Source organism: Nesoenas mayeri (genome assembly GCF_963082525.1).
Source record: "Nesoenas mayeri genome assembly, chromosome: Z".
Classification (NCBI taxonomy): domain Eukaryota; kingdom Metazoa; phylum Chordata; class Aves; order Columbiformes; family Columbidae; genus Nesoenas; species Nesoenas mayeri.
In genome coordinates, this window is record NC_137542.1 from 34,821,295 (window position 1) to 34,839,354 (window position 18,060).

The window sequence follows — 18,060 nt, forward strand, 5'->3', positions numbered from 1 at the left end:
GGATAGGGAAGAATTAAGAAAGCTTATTCCAAACTTTAAACATGTTGTCAGCTCACTCTTTGAGTAGTGACATGATATCCCTGCCACTTTCAGAACTGTGCTGAAATTCAGGGGAAGGAACAAACTTAAAACCTCTTAAATACACGACTCCTTTGTGTTTGTGGTTTGTAGCTTTTCCCAGCACTACTGAAAATAAGCTCCATCAGTAGCTCATTTTCAATTATTTTATCTATAAACATCAGTTTGAGGCTAGCTAAGATTGATTAATGTATATCTTGAAAAGAAAAAAATGTGCCAATATCTGGAAATACTTGTTTAGAGTACATGTGCTCACATTTGTTAAATTGAAGCTGTATAGGCTGAATGTATTTCTCTTTCTCATAAATACAGATTTAAAGCTGCATAAATCCTATGTTTAGAGCATGATATAAGCAGGAACAGATTTTATATATTCATATGTGTTCAATATATATATTTGTATGAAATCTGTCCAGGTAAGGCTGGCATATGCAGTGTGGAGGCATGACTGATAGATCTTCAGAATACTCTGTTATTTTCCATGTCTACAAGAGGATTGTGATTTTGTAATCTGAAAGCAATCCACATAAATTAGAAATCTCTGAAATTATTTCTTTTTGTTTCTTGCATAGTACTTCTCGTTGAGATAAGCACACTGCTGAAGATCTGGACATTGATCCTGATTGAGCACCTCGCCTGGGTGGCCCTTTTGAGATTTCATCTGTGTTGCTGTCTCAACAGCTGCTTGAACTGTGGGGATTTTCTCTTTTTTCCTTTCGCTTGCAGGGATTTAGCTTCCTGTCACTAGCTCTATCTGCCAAGTCAGAGGATAATGTTCCTACCTGGCTTCTGCAGGCTGGATTTTGCAGCCTTCCCAGTCTGCCTGTCAGTCATTCTTTTTATAAGACAGAGAGACTCATCCTAACAGCCAAATTTTTGAGATCCTAAAGGGCTCCTTCAAAGTGCAATGTTCACCCTTCCTGCTTGCCTGGGGTCCAATCCTCTGCCCTTGAAGCAAATGGGAGTTTTGATATTGTCTCTGGTGCCTTTAGAGTCTATGCTGTGACAGGGACCTTATCTCAACAGGAGGGTGCAACTTCCCCCCACCTCAAACACACACTCTAATTTACTAGTGTTTCAATTTACATGCTAGAAATAACTGGGTTGCATGACCTTCCCTTCTCCATGCACACACACTTCTATTATGTATGTTTTGACTGGGAGTTTGGATAGCTTTCTTCCACAGTAGTATTGGTGATTAATCACATCAGGATATCTGCTGTGCAAGATGCAATTTGTAATACAACTAAATTATGAAATGGGATGGTTTAAGTCTTTGTAGGTGAAAAAAATCAAGAAACGTGGATTAAATAATTATTTTCAGACAATGTGGACACCATTCCCCCCATCTATGTATGTAGACATGTGTATATCTATAATTTGCATAGAGGAAGCATTCTAGTGCTTATTAGTAATGTGTTTTGATTGCATTCTGTTAGCAGTTGTAATTGTTTATTTAATTGCAAGCATTTCTTTGTTCAAAAAGATATATCTCTTCTATGATTGTGTAATGGTCTGGAATAGTATTAGGTATAGTTCTGCTTTCATGCCAAGATCATCTTCAGCAACAGGATGCATATCTAAATAGAATGCATCATGGTCATTACCTTAATAAAATGTGAGTCATGCACACCAGCTCTTTCATTCTTAAAATAGTTCAGTAAATTGGTATATCAGTTTATCAATAGGTAAAGCACATTGTGGAAGAAAAATCTGTTGCTGTATAGACAGATAGCCTCCAGCATCTTCCCTGAAGCTCTGTGCTTAATTTAGCACTTTATGCATGAGCTCACTAATGAACCTTTTAAGGACACTTGTGCAATGTATATCTTCACCAGGTTTTAACTAAAACTGTAAGTGTTCAACTATCTTAAAGTCAATTCTGACTTAACAAAGTTTTAGATTTGAAATGAGAGTGTTAACTAAATATACCATTTTGTTCTGGAGGGCAGACAAAAAAACTGACTGCTTTATAGCTAACTGTGTTTAATGGTCCTGTCACTATTGAGAAAAGATAGTGACTGATACCACAAATTGCTCCAAAACCAGCATCCAGGCTAAGGTCTCTGAACAGCAATCTGTGACTCAGAAAAACTATCTTGAAAAAAGTATTCATGCTCTGGGGAAATAAAATGGAATGTTGAAACTGTACAAGCTGTCAGCCCCACATCATGCGTATCTATGCAGGAGATCTTCAGCAGGTGAATGAAAAGGAATTTGGGATGTATTGCATCTGTGGGATGCTACGGTACCTCTGTGTTTCAAAGGGATTTTCTCACTTGCAGGGAAGCAGCATTCACTTCAAGGATGCATAAGAACATAGGAAAATGTCAAACTCTGACAAAGACATGCTTGCTTTTCTGCACACACTGGGCCTCTCAGGCATTTAGCCAAGCTAAATTCCTGACAAAATAAAAGCCTGAAAACTTCAGTGTAAATTACTCTGTATATTTTCTACAACATATTTTCTATATTCGGAAAATATTTCCCTAATACTGAAGTCCTAATCTCTACATGGTACTGCATCTCTTTTTTTTGTCATGCTACCAAGTCTTTCGTGGCAACAATCAAAATTCATTTATAATCCACCTGCTTTCTGATAAAAACAGTTGTCAATTTTTTAGTGGTTATCCGTATATATGTTTTGCACTTTCTTTGTGTGTAAGAGCCGTTGGTAGCTGATCAGAGAGAGGGAATCTGATTCATAACAGGTGAAGAGGAACTCAATTAGGTTTTGGTACAGCTGTCCAAAACATTCAGTCTTTCATGTGGGGGCAGGCTACACACATGGTGACTTCATTCTTTCTTCTCAGCTTTCATGTTTGCCAGTTCATTGTACAAAGCCAATGGAGAACAGTTAATTCTACTGTACTCCTCCTCTATTGGAAGGTATATAACAATAGGAAACATATCAACCCCAGACAGCAAATACATTTTGATTCCTTCCATTGGTGAACATAATCTGCCGTCATACACATTCTCACAGAATCAGCTGGCAGTTTGGACTTTTCAGGGGCTGTTTTTTAAAAACAGTGTTTATGTTTATAGTGGTGTCTTTTTTTTGGTTAATTATTTTGAAGTGTAGAGTTTTGTGACCAGCTGCTCTCAAGCATTGGTGCTTAAGAAGCCAATACTTTATATTCTGGGAACAAATGATAGGTATAAAATAGACCTTGTGGTTCCCACAGGGTATCTTACTGGCACATGTTGCTTTCTTCCTCCTAGAGGCAGGTGGCTTCTTCCAGTTTGTGCATGAAAGTGAAGCATCTGCAATTTCTGCAGTTTTTGCATTACTACCACCTTTTGCCAGTGTTTTTGAGTTGGAGGAGAGCAGATTGTGTGGAGAAGGATTGTACTGTTGAATCGACATTGTTTCACGATGAGTTTTAATTCTGCTGGTGTTGGGAAAACAATACGGGTATCACATTATTACTAGTTTTCAGCAAATGCTTTCCTGGCGACTGTGGAGATTAGTGCTTCAGTGGCTGTTGTTTGATCTGCAGTGCTGAAATCAAAAGCTTTGGCACAGCTGCTTCAGCCAGCAGTGAGGCAGGGCCCTTGCGGACCTTCAGCAAGATCTGGTCTCCCTGCATCACTGCCCAGGAGCAGAAGTATATGAGCACTAGTCATTTATTTATGACAGCTGTTTGTTGTCAGTGGTCCCCTGCAGGTCACATATGTTTAAACTTAATCAGATGGAAATCATGCCCTTTCTTTTGCTTCTTACTTAAGTGTTGTGTTGAACCCTATACGTGGTTACAGAAGTCTGGGGTGCCACAATAGCTGATTGTATGACGTTGCCTTCAGCTGGGTACTTTGTTCCCTTGTATGACAGTTGAAGTGATAAAAGAGACTGGATTTCCAGTGGTTCCATGGTAATAATGTATAGCTCTCTTGTCTCCTAGTACCAGGATGCTTATAACATAAGAGTACAAAACTTTTGAGTGTTCTGATAAGAATGCAAAATGACATCTGGCTTACCTGAATCTTGAACCTTGTTATTTTCTTTTTTTTTTTTTTTTTTTTTAATATTCTCCCTGCCCCCTTTTCACATCCTTCTTAGTTCTAATGACACACTCATTCTCTGGAGGGGGGAGATGTTTTTGTCAGATTCTTATCTTTCGCTGCCATCTGCTGTATGCTTACCTGGGCAAGGGGTTGAGTCACCATCACTGGAGGTATTTAAAATACGTATAGATATGGTGCTTAGGCACATGGTTTAGTGGTGGACGTGGCAGTGTTAGGTTTATGGTTGGACTTTGCGATCTGAAAGGTCTTTTCCAACCTAAATGATTCTATGATTCTAAGTTGGTGTTTTCTACTAGATGCATTGATCATGCTGTGTCAGAAACCTGTAGTACCATGAGTAAGTTGAACGACATCAGTTATCTGATAGGTTTTTGGAAGTATCCCAAATTCTGATTTATATTAGAGGGCATTTCTGTCCTGAAGTCAGTGGCAAAAATTGCATTGACTTTCACCAACACAGGAGCAGCCCATGAACCTATTGTTGTAGTCCAGTCTAAATTGCATTGGAAAGTGCTTCGACACTTTGAGATATTTCAGTGAATATCCTGAAATAATATTTCTCTCTTGACACCTAGTAAATTCCACAGCTGAAAATTTCAGTATGTGTGTGTGGTCTAATAGACAACACCTTTGCATTCACTTTTAAACAAGATTTTTTGGCCCTCTTCACGCACATTTCAACATGTATCCTTGTAAAGCGTAGTAGTGCTTTAATAGCGTAATCAAGATGGAATATTAACGAAATGCAGATTTTCTTTAGTAGAGATCTGATACCTTCCTATTAACAGTGAGCTAAAGATTGCAGTGGAAATTAGTACATGGTGAAATTACTGTAATTGATGAGCAAATATTTTTGAGATTCCTTTTATTATACAGTTTGAAACAAAGAAGCAAAGAAAAAAAACACAATAAAGTTTATTTAGGGAGTATTTTGTAGGTGGAGAGAAGAATTTTGACATGGCTGAAGCTGTAAACTCACAGATGATTAATATTTTTTTCAAAAAACACAATTAGATAAGAAAAGTAATGCCTTTCCAAGAGGTGGTTGGCTCTTTGGCTGAAGATTAAGGCACAGGTATCAAGCTGGTAAACACATATTTCAAAAGATTCTGTGGCCAAATTTAAGTAGGCATCAATCTTAGCAAAAGTATCAACATTTGAGAACAAAGAGACGTCTTAAACACACAATGTAGAAGAAAACAGTAGGTTTTCCAGGTGTCTTTTCCAAAGATTTTTGCTGGGAACTTCAAAACTTCTGAATGGGTATGGATATCTGTACATTTGAATCTTTTCAGTTTGTCCATTTTCCTGCTAAGAAGTTGTAGGAGAAATAGAGTGAGTGATTCCGACGTGTCTTTGAAAATCTGTGCATTTTTTGCTTAAGGAATGAAAAAAAGTAATGGTATTCAGGTCCACTAGTTGGGCAGCATGAAGTTATTAGGAGCATCTTGACTTTCAGGTAATTTATTGCTACAATACATTGTATGATCGAGATAGGTTTCTGGTGGGTAGCTGGTATTGGATTTGTGACACTCTTCTTCAGCAAGACTTGCTGTGTCACGGAGGACCTCATAGGAGACAGAAACCACTTTTTACCCATCCCTCAGTGATTGTGGATATACCTGCAATAGCACCAGAAACCACACAAAACCTAAAAGGGTGCCTTAGCAAGTCTTTTTTCCTGATATGTAGAAAAAGCACGCAGTGGCTTGATTGATGCTGTGAAGTTGAGTATCTTTGTTCAGCTGGAGTGAGTTTTTGTCCAATTGTGGTAAATGAGGGGTTTGTCACTGTCTTGGAGCCAGATTTTCAATCCTTTAATTTACTTGCGTTTTTCTTTTGGCAGTGGGGGTTGTTCTACTATGTCTGTGAAAATGTCTTACTTTATTGGCAAGTTATGAACATCAAGAGAAACATTCAGTTAGGTTTGCATTCAGAGATGTTTTCAGAAGATTAATAGCAACGTAGCCAAGGGAACAGAAGTAGTCAATTTACAAATGCAAATTTAATTTCAACCTTCAGATTTTTAACTGTAACTGACCCTGCTTTTCATTTTCAATTCTGACCTCTTTCCATATATAATTTCTGTTCTAGGAGGCTAATTTTGTACTTGCTTCTGAAAATGTTGTCCAATGGATATGATGAATAATCTCAATGCATGTGCAGGCAGGATTGATAGTTTTGCTCCTGCTGGTGATTTGCCACTAATGTTTCTGATGAGATCCACCAATTTCAAGATTTAAATACATATGGAAAGCTATATTGATGGTCTAATGCTATCTTAACTGCATATACCTCCCTGACTCTGGGTCCCAGGAAACCTCTCAGATGAAAAAATCTGGTGTCATCTTTTAATCTCATGGTTACTGGTAGCTAAGAAGTTTCTTCCATACCTCAGAGTTTCCACTGATTCTGAAACTGACATTATATGATAGTTACTCATAGTAAACACTTATGAAAGAGAAAAGAGACTGATAAAAAAACCCTTAAAAAACCCCTTTTATTGTTCAGAGACATTTCTGTTTCTGCATCTCTCAAGAGTTCAACATTTGTGTTAAAAATGCAGAATAACTATTGCCTGTTGTATTGTGATATTGATTTCACAAATCCATTTGAATTTAATCTATCTAACTTTTCGACATTACTCTGGGCCTATGAAGGCTCTCCTCACCATGCTCCAATGTGTGATCACTTTCTGTCTCTCTTAATTAAAGCTTTCTATCTTTACAGTTTCTCTCAACAAATTAGCCTGCCATAGTGTCTTGATGGCAGGTGAATTTTAAAATGATGATGGATCTCCACTACTTTTCATTTTCACTTTTTTGTTTTTATTTTCCTCATCATGGTTCTAACAGAAAGGGTCATGTTACCATATTTAAGGGCATATTTATTTTCAGATTTTTTTAATGTTGTTTTTCAATGGCAGAACATTGAAACTTTAACCAACTTTTTACTTCAAATATATATTGCGAAGTTTGTTGCATTTTATTTTTTTCTGAATGCCGTATAATGTTAAGTAACGTGGCTAGCAAATAATTGCAACAATCCACGTAAAATACAGAGAACTAAGCAAAAGATGGCACAGAAAATGGTTTAGCTGTCCTGTGTTACTTAACAAAGGCAAGACGTAGGCAAAACAATGCCAGTTTCATTAAATATGATGCATTGCATGAAACACTGACATATGGGTATTTAAGTAGAAAAAAACAGATGTAGAGCTTACCTGTAGAGTTTATCTCTGGGTCCAGGTCAATATTGCAAGTTTTTATTTGCTTGTTTCTTTCAGGTTGCAATTTTCAAGTTGAATTTAGGTCCATTTTCCTGAAATGTGTTCTAGTTTCCTTTCTTATGTTTTGTGACAGGCTGTTCTCTTATGAATATATTATTTTGGTATTTTACATAAGAAGAATAAAATATCTTAGTTTGTTCTTTTTTTCTTTGCAGGTAGTGCCTGATTTAGTGTAAGATATTGCATATGTTTCCTCAAGTATAGGTCAGGCAGGCCTTCTGCTTTAGTAAAGCTGAAGCCTTCATTGTCCCTTAAAGTGAACAGGCTGTGCTCTGTTGGTCTATATCCTCTCCAACAGGGACTCTTTTTTTGAAGTTACTTTGGTGATGGAGATTTGTGTGTTTACTTGTTATTTGCATTCCACTCACTGTTCACTATAAAGTCATGCTAGTGGGTGAATTACGGGTGAGGAGCATTTACACAACACTATCATTGTTATAATGAAATTTGAATCATGGCCCTTTGCAATTTGCCACTGTCATGTTTGTCATCTTAAGTCACAGCTGCATGTACAGGTACACTAGTCTGCTGCTTTTTAAAATCTTTCACAGTTCAGTTTCAAATTGAGAGAAAAAAGGCTGTTAAGGTTTGATTGCAGGGTGACAATAAACCATGGCAGATACTTTGTTAACCCCCTCTCCCCTCGCTTTTCCCGCTTTAGCCCTGCCCCTCCCCCCCGTTTTTCCACTAAGTACAGGCGGTTGGAAGGCAAAGAAGGAGCACAGAGAGAGAGAGAGAGTTGGAAAAAAATTTTTAAAAAAGTTTTACTAATGCTACTAATAAAATAGAGAAAATAATACAAAATATACAAAACCAGTCTTGAAAGCAAAGATCAGCACTGCTCTAGCAGCAGCAGAGCCTGCACCCAGAAGTCCTGGGCCAGACTTTGCAGCCAACTCTCAAGGTCATCTCCTAATGTCGGTCATAGGGAAAAGGGACGAGATCCTTGTGATCTCCCACTTTTATATGATGTATCACATGAATGGGATGGAATACTTAGTTGGTCAGTTTTAGTCACCTCCTGCTTGCCCCTCTCATGGGATGTGCATCCTTATCAGCAACCTTGCATTCCACTGCTATGTCTACCAAAGCATATATCCTACTTTAGAAAAGTACAGTTACTAAGAAGACTTTAGCTGAAAGGAAAATTCACTAAAAGAGAAACTTGTTTTTAACAAAACGAGGACAATGACCAAAGTGCATCTAGGCAATTCACACAGAGATCATACTGGAGATGTTGATGAGAAGCTGGTGTGGTTTGAAGGTGAATGGTATTAGTTTTACTTTCCTACCCATGCCGTCTCTACTACCTACATGCTGTGAAACAGAAGGTTTGAAATCAAAGTATTTTAGAAATCAATATGAAGTAGCATGCCAGGCATTGCAGAATAAGACAGTAGGTATTTATTGGCTTGGCATTCTGAAATAGTAATATGGAAGAATCCATTAAAACATTGCAGACTGATAAGGGCAGGATGAGATTATTGGCACAGCAGAGCCTTGGTAGGTTGAATTCAACTAAATTATATGCATTTTCACACAGTCAGATTCAAGTCATAGCTTTTGAAACAAGGACTATACCCTTTGACTGGAGAGCAGAATTTGGAGTAGTCCAGAAAGTGGAAAGAAATCACAGGTCATGAACATTGACAAAATAATAGAACCTGGTCTGGTGCAGGAACTAAAAGGACATTATTTTGAAAATCTGCTGGTATCTTGGGGCTCCTTATCTATAGACATCATGGAGTTTCTTCTTCACATGTCTAGTTTTTGTGTGAATACTAGAAGATTAGGCAATAGGAGAGATTTCAGAAAAGAGCATCAAACCCAGTTGAAGGACTGGAAGCAAGAGTTGCAAGGTGTTTGGTCTACTATCTCTCCAGCAAGCTAAATAAGGTACAATCACTTTCTATTAGAGGAAGATATCACTTGAAGATTTAACAGCAAGACTTTTTACACTCTCTGATTCTCCCACAATTATTAGACAACCTGATATATCTGGGACAAGGTCTAGAGGCTGGCTGTGCAGGTCTTCAGAGTAGATGCTGTTTGCTATTATAGGCACAGAATTCATGTAGCCAAAGCTTGATTAGAGTACAAGCTGGCCAGCATTGTGAAGGACAATAAAAAGGGCTTTTAAAAATATGTTAGGAGGATCAGAGATAACATTAGTCCATTGCTTGATGTGGTTGACCATCTCACAGATAAGGAGGTACATAAAGCAGAGACATTTAATGCTTTCATCTCCTATCTTCAACACAGGTGGTGGGCCCTGAGACCCCTGGAGCCCTGTGTTGAAAGACTGTGACTGGAGGGATGACAAACTCCCAGCTGACTCTGAACTTGTTTGAGACTTGCTGCTGCAGCTGGATGCATGTAAATCGATGGGGCCTGGTTGGATTCATCCCAGGGTACTTGAAAAGCCGGCTGGCTATTGTCATTGTGGAACCTCTCTCTATTATTTTTGATCACTTTTGGGAGTCTGGAGAGGTCGCAGTCAACTGGAAGCTGTCAAAGGTTGTCCCAGTTTTCAAGATGGAAAAAAGGAAGACCATGGTTACTACAGGCCTGTCAGTCTCACTTCAGTACTTGGTAAAATTATGGAGAAGGTTATTCTGGGAGTTACTGAAAAATACTTGAAAGACAATGCAGTCATTGGTCATAGCTAGCACAGGCTCATGAGGGGAAAGTCCTGCTTAATTGAATTTCCTTTGATGACAAGGTCACCCATTTACTTGACCAACGGAAGCTGGTAGATGTGGAGTTTTTTGTTTTTTTTTTTAATTTTAGCAAAGCTGTCTGTCACAGTATCCTTCTGGACAAAATGTCCATCACACAGCTAGAGAAGTCCATAATATATGTTGGATGAACGACTGGCTGGCAGGTCAGGCCCAAAGAGTTACAGTAAATGGGGTTACATCAGGCTGGTGTCCAGTCACCAGTGGGGTTCTTCAGGACTCAGATTTAGGGCCTCTTTAATGTTTTTGTAAATGATCTGGATACAGGAATCAAATGTATATTAAGGAAATTTGCTGATTATACCAAACTAGGAGGAGCTGTGGACTTCCTTGAAGGTAGAGTGGCCTTATAGGGAGATCTGAGTAGACTAAAGAGCTGGGCAATCACCAGCTCTATGAATTGTAAGAAGAGAAAGTGCCAGATTCTCCATCTGCAACAGGGTAATCCTGGTTACGTGTACAAATTGGGGGACAAGATGCTGCAGAAAGAGATCTGGGGGTCTGGACTGATGGCAAGTTGAACACAAGTCAACAGTGTGCTGTAGCAGCCAAAAGGGCCAACTATGTCCTGGGGTGCATGGAGCACATCATAGCTGGCTTGTTTACATAGGTCACTGTACCAATCTACACTGCACTGGTGTGGCCCCACCTTGAGCACTGTGTGCAGTTCTGGGTGCCTCAACATAAGAAGGACTTTGAACCATTAGAGTGGGTCGAGAGAATGGCAACCAAGATGGTGAAAGGTGTCAAGAGCAAGAAATAAGAGGAGCAACTAAGGTCATTTGGTTTGTTCATCTTGGAGAAGGCTCAGGGGTGACCTCATCACTGTAGCTTCCTCAAGGGGGGTAGTGGAGAGGGAGGTGCTGAACTCTCTCTGGTGACCCACTGATAGGACATGAGGAAATGGAATGAAGATGCATCAGAGGAAGTTCAGATTGCACATTAGGAGAAGGTTCTTCACTGAGAAGGTAGTTGGTCACTGGAAGAGGGTCCCCAGGGAAATGGTCACAGCACCAAGCCCATCAGAGTTCAAGGAGGATCTGGAGGATGCTTTTGGTCGTATGGTTTAGTTTTAGGTAGTCCTATGAGGACCAGGGAGTTGGACGCAATGATCTGTATGGGTCCCTTCCAACTTGAGATATTCTATGATTCTATGATTCATTCAGCTGTGATCTCAAGAAAAGAGATAGACATCTCTGATGTGTTCATACCGTTTATTGTCTGAGATGAGACACCTGATTTTCTTTTAGCACTTTAAATCTGTCAAGGTGTGTATTTTTTGTTCACTTCTCTGTCTGTGACCTACAGGCTCTCTACAGATCCTTCATGAATGGCTCTATAAAGACTAGATTGTCTTCTTATTTTGCTGTGTCCACAGCTGAAAAGGCTGGTTATATTTGTTTCCTTCCATTGTTGTGGGTTTGCTGTCATTAGTTTTTTCCTTCTTTATGAAACCAAATGAAACATGGAGGGCTTAGGGGGATGATGTTGGTGTGAATACAAGAGTATAAATAAGCAAAGAGAAGTTGTTATTATACTTTGAAGTTACAACTTTTGCAAGGACATTACCCCAGGTGCAAGCTGGCCCTTAAAATTAATTTGGTCTTTTCTCTTGAATTTTCAAGGTCTTTGGTGGTTTATGGACCCCTTGAAATTATGTCTGGTCAAGGAGAGTGGTACTTTGGCTTGGGACATGCAAAGAGTCATAAGGAAGAACTAGTAAAAGAATGATGTATTTTTTCAAAATGCGTAACAAGAAACTCAAATTCTTAAACAACCTGGAGAACCCAAGCAAATAAGTTATGACAAAAAATGTCCATGAAATACTTGAAGTGTTAGTGTTCAAGACACAGGACAGTAGACATGAAGTACCTAGGAAAAGAAAACAACCCACTGAGCAGCAGTGTGGCCTAGCTGTTAGACCCAGCTAGAGGGAGACTCAACATTGAGTTACCATTCCTGGACGTGTTAAAAAGATGCGTAGATGAGGTTCTTAGGGGCACCATTTAGTGGACTTAGCAGTGTTAGGTTAATGGTTGGACTTAATGATCTTAAAGGTCTTTTCCAACCAAAAGGACTCTATGATTCCATATGCTATTGCATTTCTCAGCACTGCAACTTCCTTCTTTTTTCCTGGGCAGGTCAGTTGTTACTATTTAGAAGAGGGTAACTAACAGTTTTGCATTTATTTGTCTTTCTGAAGTTCTTGGCTAGAATAGTAAGGAACATATACTGACATAAATCTTTGTAACAGGAAAAAACTTCTGAACTAGCCTCTGGCTACATTAGCTGTGAACTTACTCTCAGCTTCAAGGGTGACTTCTACCTTTGTATTGGAAAAAACATTGTAGTGCTGTCAGGATACCTAAAGCAGTAAAGTGGATCAAACATCCATAATTGTGAGCATCAGTAAGTCCAGGAATTAACGTGTCCTTGTGGTACTGAAATGGCTTCAAGATCTGCAGTGGTGTTGTCTAGTCATTCTAAGCAACTCTTCCCTTACCTCTCCAGTGCAGGTCTCTTGGTTTGCTACACCCCAGACAGTTGCTCTTTTTATCTGTTATACTGGGGACCATGTGGGGAATAGTATCATTTGTATGCGAGGATAAGAAACTGAACTACTATTATAGTGCTGGCAGTTCTGTTCACCGAGAAACTTGATTTTTTAGTGAAACTTGCTGGGGCATCCAAAGATGAGCACCTTTGGCAATACCGTAGGGGCACCAACTCCATACAGCTGACTGTCAGATAAAGGGGTCAAATTACTTTTGGCAGGGGCTTATAAATAAGAAAAGCTTGTGTTCCCACTGAAAATACAAGTGTGAGGTTTTCTCGTAAAAAGACAAAACAAGAAACACTCCTGATTTCTAGATGAGCAAACTTGGTATTTTGGAATTCTACAGCTAAAGGAACAAAAACTATCCAGTGTCATTGTTTTGGGAAGAAGTCTTATCTTTAGTTGTCTTGATGATTAGTCCTGCTCAGGGGAATGAGTTAAAAACATTCTACTGAATGGAAAAATAATGAACAAAACAGAGATACAGAAAAGAAATTTCATGCAAGTTCCTTTTCTTTGCATTGGTTTGTTAATAGTCAGCACAACCATTGCAGCATTAAAATACAAGCCTTTAGCATCAATATAGAGAAGTCTTTTGAGTTTTTCTTCCAACAATGTTACTTTTCTCCTGATAATTTTTCAGCTGCATGAATCTGAATTCTTAGCATTGTCTGTCCAAGAAACATGTGTCATATAGGCCTTAATAACAAAGAGGTGCTAGATCAGGCCTGCCCAGTCCTGATATATCTTTTGATAACCAATAACTAACAGAGATACACTCACGCTGTCAGACTCTCATTTCCTTACTTTTAAAACACCACCAACGTCTTCCATGGCAACTCAATTTTTCTGCTGCAAATGCCTACAGATGACTAACACATTGTTAGTTTATGTAATTCCCCTGCTGTAACTGTCTTAATATGGTGTTTTAATATAACTTATTGTTCCCTTTTGTTTAATTCTATTAATTTGTTTTATTTTGAAATTGCTTACAGTGCAGTGGAATATGATGAACAGCAATAGCTAAATCTTTGTTTTCAGCAGCTACTACAATCCTGCAGGCATTTTTCTTAATGTTTTTGTTTGGTTTGGAGCCTCTTCTGTTCAGGTTATAATTCATAACCTGATGTTGAAGGTATAGCTCAGAGATGCTCAGTTAATGAAAGACACACTTCTGGCAAGCAAATCCTCCTCTGTTTTCCAGAGAAGCCTTTGAAGGGTACAAAAAGTAGGAAGCAAAGTATTTTTTTTAACCAGTCACATGTTGTAAGACTGCCCCCAAAATAAGAAATGGCTACATAGAGAGGACAAGTTGTTATTTTATTACAGTTTTAGTCAACAGCATTTCTGATAACAGGATATTGTTGCTTTTTATAGGACCAAAGAAGATTTCTTGTGAACTCATGAGTAATAAACTGCTCTTTCATCATGGCTCTTGGCAACATACATCTTAATTGTAAAGCAAACTGTGAATAACACTGATCTGCAGAGTGTGGAGTAGTTTTTTGTCGCATCAGAGTTCGATTACTGTAAGATATTTGACTAGCCGTTGGACAACCATGTTATATTGTTAAGATGCTGCACAGGGGAGGAATTTCAGAGACAGCTGTATGAATAACTCTTCTTCACTAGCCATAAACTCTACCATGCTGGGACCAGGACACATATATTTTGCTAATCTTTGTAAAACAGAAGATGAATGCATAATGATGATAATATTTTAAGTCACTGCATTAAAACCTGAGCACCTACATAAGGCCTGAAAGCACATGAGAAGTAGAGAGGCACCTAGTGAGCTCCACTTAGCTCTCTTTTCAAGAAAAGCTACATGAACAGACCAGGGCTTTTGCCACCTTTCTTGAAGACACGCTTCCTACTGTCCCTGCCATCTGTGTTGATGGCCAATAAGCCCACCAAAATGACATGCCTTGTGTTGGATTTCATATTAAAGGTGCTACTCATAAGCTTCTGTGGGAAAATGGTGTTCTTCTGTTTCACATGTGTCTCAATGTCTCTCAGATGTTGAAAGGTTGTGAGTTAGTTCTCAGGAAGTAAAAATCAATTTTCTGACTCAGTATAAAAATATTTATTTGTAACTGCTTTCTACTTTTGAACTTTCCTAGACTGTGTTTTCATTATTGTTTTAAAGATGTTTTAATTGAAAGAAAAGCTGAGATTCTAGTGTAATCTCATAAACACAAGATCTGATGCATTAAAGCATATATACTAAAAATTATGACATTTATAGTAAGACAAAGAGATGTCAAAACGGATCCCTTGTTTAAGAGACTCTAAAAAGACAAGCAGAAGGGAAAGGTGAAATTTCTGCTAAGATTAGGGCACTGTTTCTGCTGAGAAAGGCTGCTGCCTGTCTATACTTAAAAGGAATAAACACTTGCAAAATACAACCCTATTTCACTCTAGATACTTGGCCCACCATTTCAAGACTAAAGGATCTAAAGAAAATATTAAACATGATGACTTAGGGTACTTGGGTAAGTTGACCAAAACTTTTCTCATGTAAACAATGCTGTGGAAGCAGAGCCCAGCTGTGAAGTCTATCCATCCATCTCTAATTTCCATGTTTGCTTTTAAGACTCTGGTTTTAGCTTTTTGATGTTTTGTCTTCAAATCAAAGCAAAAATAGAGCTTCTTACTAAGCTGATCTGACAACATAATGCTTAATCTGTCGATATGAACTGTGGTTATAAGAAACGCTTTTTAAATGTAGAATAATAATGACAATAATGACTACAGGAACAATGATATCTACCTTTCTTGATTCTTTTTATACTAATTGGATTATATTAACCTCAGTCTGGCAGACTAGGATGTGAGAGTAATTTCTGAAAAGAGAAGACTGAATAGCATGCTTGATTCCTGTTTTCTGCTTTAAAAAACAAAACAATGAAAACCATTATATTTGATTGTCCTAAGATACTTCACAGCTTTGCTCTAGTTGTTTCAAAACTACCAAAAACCTGTTGCTCCAACAATTAAAATATATATTGTGTCAGAGCTTATCCTACTAGGCAGTGGGCTCTTCGCTGCGGTCCAACTAAACAGTTCAATACTTGCTCCATGTTGGCAACTTGGATGCACAAATGTAAGCACATGTTTAAATCCTCTGTGGAATCATAGCACGGTGCTGTGCAGGATCAGACTCAAGTACGCAACTGTTTTGCAGAGAGTATTAGTGTCACACAGAGGCTACATATGCACAGGCAGCTGTGTTAAGCTGTCAGTTTTGGCTTTGAAAAGGCATATATAAAAACTGACATGTTTGCCTGCAATGTCTGAATGCCAGTTGTTTATTAGACAGCTATGATCACTGTTGAGCTGCAGGGGAAACAATGGCTCTGAAGTTGATGGCAAAACTTGATTAAGTCAGCATTTTACCTGAAGTGCTTAAGCAGTCTGCTCAGGCTCTGCTTTATAGCCTTTCTTTACAAGCCCTGTCTTCACTGAGAGATTAGTGAGTAGTTTTTGTTGAATGACTTTCAAATTTCTCCTTGTGCAGCAAAAACGGTGGCTATTTTTTGAGCCAAATAAATAATTCACAGGGAATAATTCATTAACTGAGTTCATCCTCTTATTTTTTATTGTATGCATTCCTCACAGTTCCAGTAATGACTAGCTATGAATTGAATGAAAGTGAGCTCCTCCAAGTTTCACGTGTTTGCTAGGTAACACTTTGACTTTATAGCTGGAGATGTTTTGTGCAAGGCACTGCTTTCACTTCTTTATCTTCATCTAGTTTATACTCTTTCATGTAGTAGACTAATGTTCTTTCTCATTAGACTGGTCCATAAGCAGAGCATCTGTCTCATGATGGCTATACAGTGTGAAAGTCTGGGTCAGCTATGTCACACTTACATTGCAGTGAAGCCCTCACCTCCTAGCCCCTGATTAATACCAACTATTGAAGTCCTGCTGATAATTCCTTTCAATCAATGTGCAAAGTTAAATATATCTATGTAAATATATTTGCACTGTACTTCCATTGCCATGAAATATTCACTGTCTGTAAGTATTAGCAGCAATAAAACCAATCATTCCAGTATTCAGGGAAAGCAACTGCAAAACTGGAAAAAGCAGTTTTTGAAGTAATTCCATTTCAGTTGCATGAAAGACTCAAGACAAAAAGGGCTCCCTTTAATCTGGTTCCACTCCATCTGTGGATCTGGCAGAGTGTTTCCTACAGGTGTTTTGAGGGCTAGAACACACTCCAGCTAAACTCACAGGTTCATCACCAGCTAGGGCTGCTATTTCTGCATCTCCTCTAGTCTCAGTATGTGTCTGCCACAGAATTCTTCAGCTGGCAAGAGAAATTAAAATGACAATAAACAAAGAGTGGAACTAATTGCTGCCTGCTGCTTCCAAAGTGCACAGTGGAAAAGAAGTTGACATACAAGCATGCCTGTGCTAGAAAAGACTGTTTTTTCCCTAGTTTGGTAGGAGCATAAATGGGAAGGAGCCCCACTTCATGCCAAAAAATCACAGGAGAAGTAGGTGATCATTGACTTGAAATGTATTTTCACTCCCAGTCCTCTTTGGATACTAATATGGATGCTGCACATCAATACACTGTTCCTGCCACAAGGTAAAATTTGCATCAAGAGCTTTACTACCACTGAAGAAGTGTCACTATCCAGGTGTTTTCCTGGAAGCACCAAAGTTGAGTCTTGAGAGGTTGCTATCCTGACCTGTTTCCCATCTTTAAACGTAGCCTGCTGCTTCTCAAGGCCCCACATAACTGAGTGGAGATCATGCTGATGGACTGAACTACATATTGAGCAGGAAGGTGGCTGAAGGGAAGTTTCAAGCAAAGAAAATGAAGATGTTGCCATTTGATGGCTTCCGTTAAAAAGTGCAGGGGAATGGAGTAATGCACATAAAGGGTATTTAAAATAAATGCACAAATTGCCTCTGCAGCTTCAGCTAATGAAGGAGGTGATTGAATGAAAAGCTTAGTGAGGACACTCAGGAAGTTTGGCTTTCACTGTTGCCCTGCTCATAGAGGGCCAAGGAGTGCCTGGAGTTGCTATCAGGGATGCAAATAACACTGTACGTGATACGGCACCTAGACTGTGAGTCACAGGTGACTGCACCAGGACAGAACTTTGGTTGGACACTTTCTAGCTCTCCTTCCCATCAGTTCCTCTTTGCACTTCCTGAGCTTTGAGTCCTACCGGACACAGGAAATTGGCATTGGTCCAATTGTGCCTTGTAAGACTGGGAAGGGATCTTCATAGTTTCTGTACTTGGCACTGGTGAGGCTGCACCTTGAACACTGTGTTGAGTTTTGGGCCACTCACTACATCAAAGACATTGAGGTGCTGGAGAAAGTTCAGAGAAGGATGACAAAG